Raw genomic sequence first — 8,141 nt, forward strand, 5'->3', positions numbered from 1 at the left:
GTTGATGCAAAAGTTGGGTATTCATCCTTTCTGATGGCTGAGTAATACTCTATTGTGTATATGGACCACATCTTCTTTATCCATTTGTCTGTTGAAGGGCATCTTGGCTCTTTCCATATTTTTGGCAATTGTGGACATTGCTGTAATGAACATTGGGGTTCATATGACCCTTCTTTTCACTACATCTGTATCTTTGGGGTAAATACCGAGTAGTGCAATTGCTGGGTCACATGGTAGCTCTATTTTTAATTTTTTGAGGAATGCATTTTTAGCTCTTTCTGCTGTCAGCCCCTCCTTACCCCTCAGTTATGCAATTCATCTCCGTATTCTCAGAGGGGAAAGAAAGAAGTGGGCCTTTAGGAAGATTACAATACAGTTGGGAAAGCTGGGCACACACTTAAATGCTCTCTCTCCCCCTTGTGGGAAAAACTGCTGGTGAGAGAGTCTTCTGGCTCTGAGCTGTGTCATGTTGGAGGAATAGTAATGTGGGTCAAGTGAAACTGTTCCTCTTACTCTCTTCAGTAATTCAGATATGAGATTTTTTTAAAAATTAAAGTGGAAATAACATATTAGTTTCAGGTGTACTTTGTATGATTTGACAATTATGTAGATTATGATATGCTCACCACAATAATGTGGTTATTATCTGTCACCATTACAGAATTATTACAGTACTATTGACTGTATTTTCTATCCTGTACTTTTCATCTCTGACTTATTTATCACCTATATCCCCATCCCTTTCCCCTCTGGTAACCACTAGTTTGTTCTCTATGAAACTCCTTTTCTTTGTTGTTGTTTGTTTATCCTTTTTTTTTTTTTTTTTTAGATTCCACATATAAGTGAAATCATATGGTATTTTTCTTTCTCTATCTGACTTAAATTACCATAATACCCTTGAGGTCATCCATGTTATCACAAATGGCAAGATTTGACCCATTTTTATGGCTAATATTCCATTGTAGACACACACACTCACTCACTCCACATCTTCTTTATCCATTCATCTATTAGTGGACATTCAAGTTGTTTCCCTATCTTGGCTATTGTAAATAATGCTTCCATAAGCATGAGGGTACATGTATCTTTTCAAATTAGTGTTTTTGTGTTCTTGGAGTAAATACCCAGAAACCGAATGACGAGGTTGTATGGTATTTCTATTTTTAGTTTTTTGAGGAACCTCCATACTGTTTTCCAGAGTGTCTGTACCAATTTACATTCCCCACCAACGATGCATAAAGGTTCCCTTTTCTCCACATCCTCATCAACACTTGTTATTTCTTCAATAATAGTGATTCCGACTGGTGTGAGGTGTCATCTTACTATGGTTTTGATTTGAATTACTCCAGTGATTAGTGAGGGTGAGCATCTTTTTGTCTCTTGACCATCTGTGATGTCTTTTTTGGAAAAGTATCTTTTCAGGTCCTCTGCCCATTTAAAAATCCGATTATTTGGAATTTTGGTGGTGTTACAGGAGTTCTTTATATATTTTGGATATTAATCCCTTATAAAATATATCATTTGTAGATATCTTCTTTTACCTCTTTGGCTAATTTTATTCCTAGGTATTTTATTCTTTTTGATGCCATTGTAAATTGGATTGTTTTCAGTTTTCCTTTCTGGTTATTAGTGTACAGAAATGCAGTATCTCTGCATATTGGTTTTGTATTCTGCAACTTTACTGAATTCGTTTGTTCTTTTTTTTTCTTTTTCTTTTTCTGTAGAAAAGAGTCTTTAAGGTTTTCTGATTATAATTACACATCATCTGTGCATGGTAATATCTGCAGATTTACTTCTTCCTTACCAGTTTAGATGCCTTTTATTTATTTATTCACTTTTTTTGTCTAATAACTGTAGCTACGACTTCCAGTACTATGTGGAATAAAAGTAAGGGTGGACTGCCTTGTCTTGTTCCTGATCTTGGAGGAAAAGCTTTCAAATTTTCACTGTTGCATATGCTGTTAACTGTGGTTTTGATATAGGGCCGTCACCATGTTGTATGTTCCTTCTATAGCTACTTTGTTGTGTGTTTTTATTATGATTGGATGTTGAACTTCGTCAGATGCTTCTACGTCTGTTGAGATGATCATATGTTTTTTGTCCTTCATTTTGTTAATTTATTCACATTTATTAATTTGTGTATATTGAACCATCTTTGTGTCCCTGGAAGAAATCCCACTTATTTGAGGCAAATGATCCATTTAATGTGTTTTTAAATTCAATATGCTAATATTTTGTTGAGATTTTTGCATCTGTGTTCATCAGGGATGTTGGCCTGTAATTTAATTTAATTTTCTTTTTTTCTTTTCTTTCTTTCTTCTTTTCTTTCTTTGCTTTCTTCTTTTTTTGCTAGTGTCTTTGTTTTTGGTATTCCATAATGCTGGTATCATAGAATGAATTGGAAAGCATTCCTGCCTCTTGAATTTTTTGGAATAATTTTTGAAAGAGAGGCATTAACTCTTCTTTAAATGTTTGGTAGACTTTACCTGTGAATCCGTTTCATGGACTTTAGTTTCTTGGGAATGTTTTTCTTTTTGAGAGAGAGTGCATGTGCAAGAGACGGGGGAGTGGGGGCGGGGAGAGAGATTACAAGGAGGCTCCACACTTAGCATGGAGTCCAATATGGGGCCTGATCTCACAACCTGAGCTAAAACCAAGTCTGACGCTCAATCGAGCCATCCAGACGCCCTGGGAATTTTTTGATTAATGATTCAATTTCATTAGTAGTAATTGGTCTGTTCAGATTTTCTATTTCTTCCTGATTCCGTCTTGGAAGTTTTTTTGTTTTTAGGAAGTTATTCATTTCTTCTAGGTAGTCCAATTTATTGGCATGTAATTTTTCATTGTTATCTCTTATAATCCTTTGTATGTCCCTGGTGTCAGTTGTAATTTCTCCTCTTTCATTTCTGATTTTATTTATTGAGTCTTTTTTTCTTGCTGAGTCTGGCTAAATGTTTATCAGTTTTGTTTTTAGTCTTATTGATCTTTTCTGTTGTTTTTTTTTTTAAGTCTCTGTTCCACTCTGATCTTTTAAGTCTCTGTTCCACTCTGATCTTTATTATTTTCTTCCTTCTACTGAATTTGGGCTTTGTTTTTTCTTTTTTAGTTATTCAGGTGTGAGGTTAGATTGTTTATTTGAGATTTTTATTTCTTGGGGTAGGCCTATTTTGCTGTAAACTTCCTTCCTCCCACTCAGAGAGCTTTTCTCATACTTATGATAGTTGGTATTGTTCTTTAGTTTCTGTGTCCAAATGGAATAGCTGATTTCCACCTGGCTGAAGGAGATCACTTAGGGTGTTGCAGTTCAAGCAAAGGCAATGATGAGATGAATTAAAACCAGGCTGATTAGGCTGACTTAACTAAATAAAGAACTGAGGGGACTTGGACATAAAATCAGAGAGCAGTATCAGAGACTGTGACTGTGCCAGTCCCAGCTTTCAGTTTCTTTCTCTTTTGTGTAAGAGAACCCTAAATTTTAGCTGGATATATTTTTCCTCAGTGTAAAGAATTCATTTTCCAGTTAGTAAGTAGATAGGACCATATACTAAATCACTAAATCCAGAGTAATGAGATGAAAGTAGAAGTACTGTATGCAACTTCTAGAAGAATCTTAGTATTGACTCCTGCTTCCCATCTTTCCTATTGGCTATTACGTACATGTGATAGCAAGAGCTCAAGCAGCCAACCATCTTGATGTCCTGGACCCTGAAGTGGAAGGCACATGCTGAGAATGGCACATCATCACATGGGAAAGAGTCCAGCACTCTGAACTACTATATGCTTAACTGACTACATCAGGGCTTCTCTTTTGTGTATGTAGGAATAAAGTCAATTTCTATCTTATGTAAGCCATTAGTTTTGTCTGTATATCTGTTTTTTTTTTTAAGATTTTATTTATTTATTTGACAGATTTCAAGTAGGCAGAGAGGCAGGCAGAGAGAGGGGGAAGCAGGCTCCCTGCTGAGCAGAGAACCCAATGTGGGGCTTGACCCCAGAACCCTGAGATCATGACCTGAGCTGAAGGCAGAGGCTCAACCCACTGAGCCACCCAGGTGCCCCTGGATATCTCTTTTTGTTCTTGTTGTAGATGATTATATGCAGCTGTACCTAGTCCTGACTAATGAAAGCAGGGTGCTAGAAGAGGCCCAAGTTTTTATCCTGGATGACCAAACAAGGGGAGGTGCATTGGGTCAAGAACAAATAAGCTAGGAACTTTTGGAAATAGATAATCCTATAAAACAATTACACACTGACATGGATAAGTCTCTGCAATTAAATTTTTTTTTAACTTTTCTAATTTTTTATTAACATATAATGTATTATTAGCTCCAGGGGTATGGGTCTGTGAATTGCCAGGTTTACATACTTCACAGCACTCACCATAGCACATGCCCTCCTCCCCAATGTCCACAACCCAACCACCTTCTCCCTAAATTTTTTTTTAAATCATGAAACCATTCATCCTGTATTTGAATCTTTTTTCTTTTGTTTTCTTAGGCATAAACATTGATCTCCTGCTTTAATGACTATAGAGATTTGATGACTAATCCTACATCGTAGTGGAGTTCTGAAATATCAAGGCTCTTTCTGCTTCATTTTCTTGTTAATGGAGGTATAGTCCTCAATCACATTCTTGAATTACAAAGAAATTTTTAAATTTAGGTATCCTCACAAGATAAATTGAAATAAAACATGTTGGAATGCATCATATGTTGGAACTATTTATAAAGTGCTATTTTTACTTCTGATTAGGTCTTTTCCCTCCATTGCTAATTGTTAACCTTTATCACATGTTTTGAACTTTCATGTCAAAATTATTGTTGAGCACACCTAAGGAAAATTAAATTCAATTTACATTTTTGGCATTATTATCAAAACTTTTAAATGATAATAATTTTGGAATGTAGAATTCACTTTGCTTTTTAATTCTTCAGGCTAGTCAAGGAATTTTTAAGATGCAGGTATGTTTTTAATCTATTTTTAATCAATTTTCTCCCTCTGATCTTTCTCCCTCCATAAAAATTTGATGGATTCTTGGTGATAGTTTTAAGCTTATAGCCATCAACGAAGCATTTAAAATATCTTTAGGCAAGCTTGTTTTCCCTGTCTTCTTGTCGGGTTGTGATAAAAGCTGAGTGTCTCTTTATATAACTTTTTAAAAATGTGTCTTCTTTAGATGCTGGCAAACAAGTTGGAATTTGAATGACCTGTGAAATCTTTCATGGAGATGACTGTCTGTGGGAAAAGGAAACGCTAGGATAGATTTTGAGCTAGAGCTGATGTAATGAATCCCAGGGAAGCAGGGCTTGGAACTCAGGTAGCTTTAAGCAGGTAAGTTAATAGCAGAGTAAACTTGCCAGAAACAAGCATGTATAAAAGAATAAAAGAAAAGGAAACAGTAAGACCATTGATAACAAAATACAGGGAGCAGGATTCAGGGCCTTTGTGGAAATCCATAAAGGCCAAAGGCTCTAAAAGCTGAGACTGCTTCATTTTTCTTTTGATTTAACAGTCTTAAAAAAATAATAATAAGACTCAGGCTGGGACCAACATGGAAACTCAACTTATATCAGTGGGTTTGTTTTTTTTTAATTTAATATTTGTATATAGTGTAGAGTGGTGTCATATACACAAGGCCTTTTTTTTTGGTGCAAACTGTGCATTTCATTGAAAACAAAGACAGGCTTGCTTCAAACTGAATTGACAGCTTTGTGGCTGTAAAGATAAATATAGCACTTTTCAGGTAGTGAATTCATGAATAATTAATGAACCAGCAAGGGACAAAAAGTGACATATGGCAGCCTGGTGTGGATTAAGTGTGATTGTCACATTCCCTTCCCCTTTTTCCCTTTTCTAATTTATTGAAATGAACAAAGCCAGTCTCATGTAGCCAGAACACAATATCTCTGGAAAAAGTCTACTTACGCAAAGTGTTAACAGGGAAGTTTATTCATTAAATGTCTCCATACTGTTTTGTTGTTTTAATAGTCTAGCCCAAGTTGTTTGTGTTACTGAAATTTTATTCAGAATGAAAATTTGACTTGAATTCTTAAAGTATTTTTTGTTTTTTAAAATCCCTATTATATCAGTATTTCTAAATAAGTAACACTTAGCTGTGTTAATTTACCAGAATATTTCTCTAAATAAATCATAAATACATTATAGCTCTGTTTTCATGCCTCCACCTAGTGTATAAAACAAAATAGAAAGTATTCTTAATTTCCCTTCGTATCAGCCAACACTTCTTTGAAGATACTGATTTTATTTATTTTTTAAACAAGAAATAACCAGTTTTAATGGAAATTCTTTGGTTAAACTAGAAGTTTTTACAAGTATTCTAAGGAGCTGTTAATGGGGAGGTATTTGTGTATAACCCAAGTAATAACTACCGCTTTGAAACATCAGTCTTCCTTGGTGTCTAATGAAGGGTGAGGTGTTTAGTCCACTGAGTCTCTTTGCACCTTGTGTTTGTCTGGCTTTGTGCCAGGGAGCTGATTCTGAAAGATTTAATATTGGTGGGTCTCTAGATTAGCCTGATTCTCTAGTCCCCTCAATTCCACTCTAGTCTTTCCAAACTCTTTGAAATCAGCAGAGGAATTAGTAGTAAGTTTTGATAAAGTACATGTGATAGAAAGAATTACTATCTGTTTTGAATGGCTCCTCCCAGCCCCCACACAAAAAAGGCTCTGGAAACTTGTTCTTAGAATTGTAGGTTCCAATATGAATATGAAATATTAATGGGTAGCAATTTTTAGAAATCTGTTAAAGGGCTTTTAATGGTAAAGGAATCAACAGAGCAGTACATTATTTTATTCCAGTTGTACAAGTGAGCCACTGATTAGCATCTGGCTTTATTCAGATTCATTGTAAGATTCCTTGATAAGATTTTTCATGTAAATTCTCTTGAACTATGTACCAGTAGCACTCCTGCCCCCTCCCGCCCCCCACCGCAATGTGTAATTAACTTTCCCTATTTGCCATCATCCCCTTATAATTCAGAGTAGTGAATGATCATGAGGTATTCAGCAGGTAATTTGTTAAATCTAGGAATTGGATTAAGTTTGTCATTAATTTACTTTTTCAATACAAATTAAGGTAGACTTACACTTAATTTTATAATAGTTTTTGACTCATTTCCTTGAGTGTGGGAGAAGGAGATGGTGTTACTGTGAATGCACTTATTCTATAGCCTGGCATGTATTTGTGAATTTAAATATCATGTGGCATGTGTGTTGAGAAGAAGAAAAAAACATGAAGGGCTACTCTTGTATTAATGGTATCTAAGGAAAACAAAGTGTAGTATCTGTTGAAAAATAAACTTGGCTAATAACCTTTAACCTTTAAAATTGCCTTCAACCACGCAACTCTATCAGTTTATCAGCAGTTTTAAAAATGCCTAATACTCATGCCATGGTTCAGCATGGAAAGCACACACTGGGTTGGGATGAGAGTGGTCATGGGAAGCCTGCCCTTAAAATCCTGAAGATAAGCCCTATTACTGAATTGTGTATATTTACTGCCTCTGTGACTAACTCAGTAAAGCCTATTCATCAAGGAAATCTTGTCCTTGACTCAGGTCCATTGGTCACAAATCCTGCACTTCAACTTTTGCATTACATCAGGCTGAAATTATGAATAAAGCATGTTGCTATGTTCATTCTTTTATAACACAAAGAGTGGCTTATCATCAGATTTGCCTACGGTAGTATCACCAGCAGTTTTATGTGTTTAGGGTAATTTCTCCCAACTCCTGAAAGCTATTGAGATTTTACTTTTGGAACAAGAAAGAAAGATTCCCTTTTGTGTATTAAAATGCTTAATTTGTCAAACATTGTATTATGCTGAACCCAGACAAGTTCATACAGTTTCTACTTGTGGGTAAACACAGAGTATTTGTTAGGAAGATACAACACACAAAGGACAGAAGAAAAGCTTACCCAGAGATGAATTTTAAGAATAGTTTTGATTTTTATCAAAGACCATCTTAGTCATTGGAGGTTTATAATCTATAAAACAAAAGTGTTAGAGCTACTATTGGGTGGTGGAGGAAGAAGACACATTAAGAAATTCTATTTAAGAAGCCATTATTGAACCTCTTTTTTGTTTTTTTTTGTTTTTTTTTTTTTAAAGACTTTATTTAT

Source organism: Mustela nigripes, chromosome 4, assembly GCF_022355385.1.
Source record: "Mustela nigripes isolate SB6536 chromosome 4, MUSNIG.SB6536, whole genome shotgun sequence".
Classification (NCBI taxonomy): Eukaryota; Metazoa; Chordata; class Mammalia; order Carnivora; family Mustelidae; genus Mustela; species Mustela nigripes.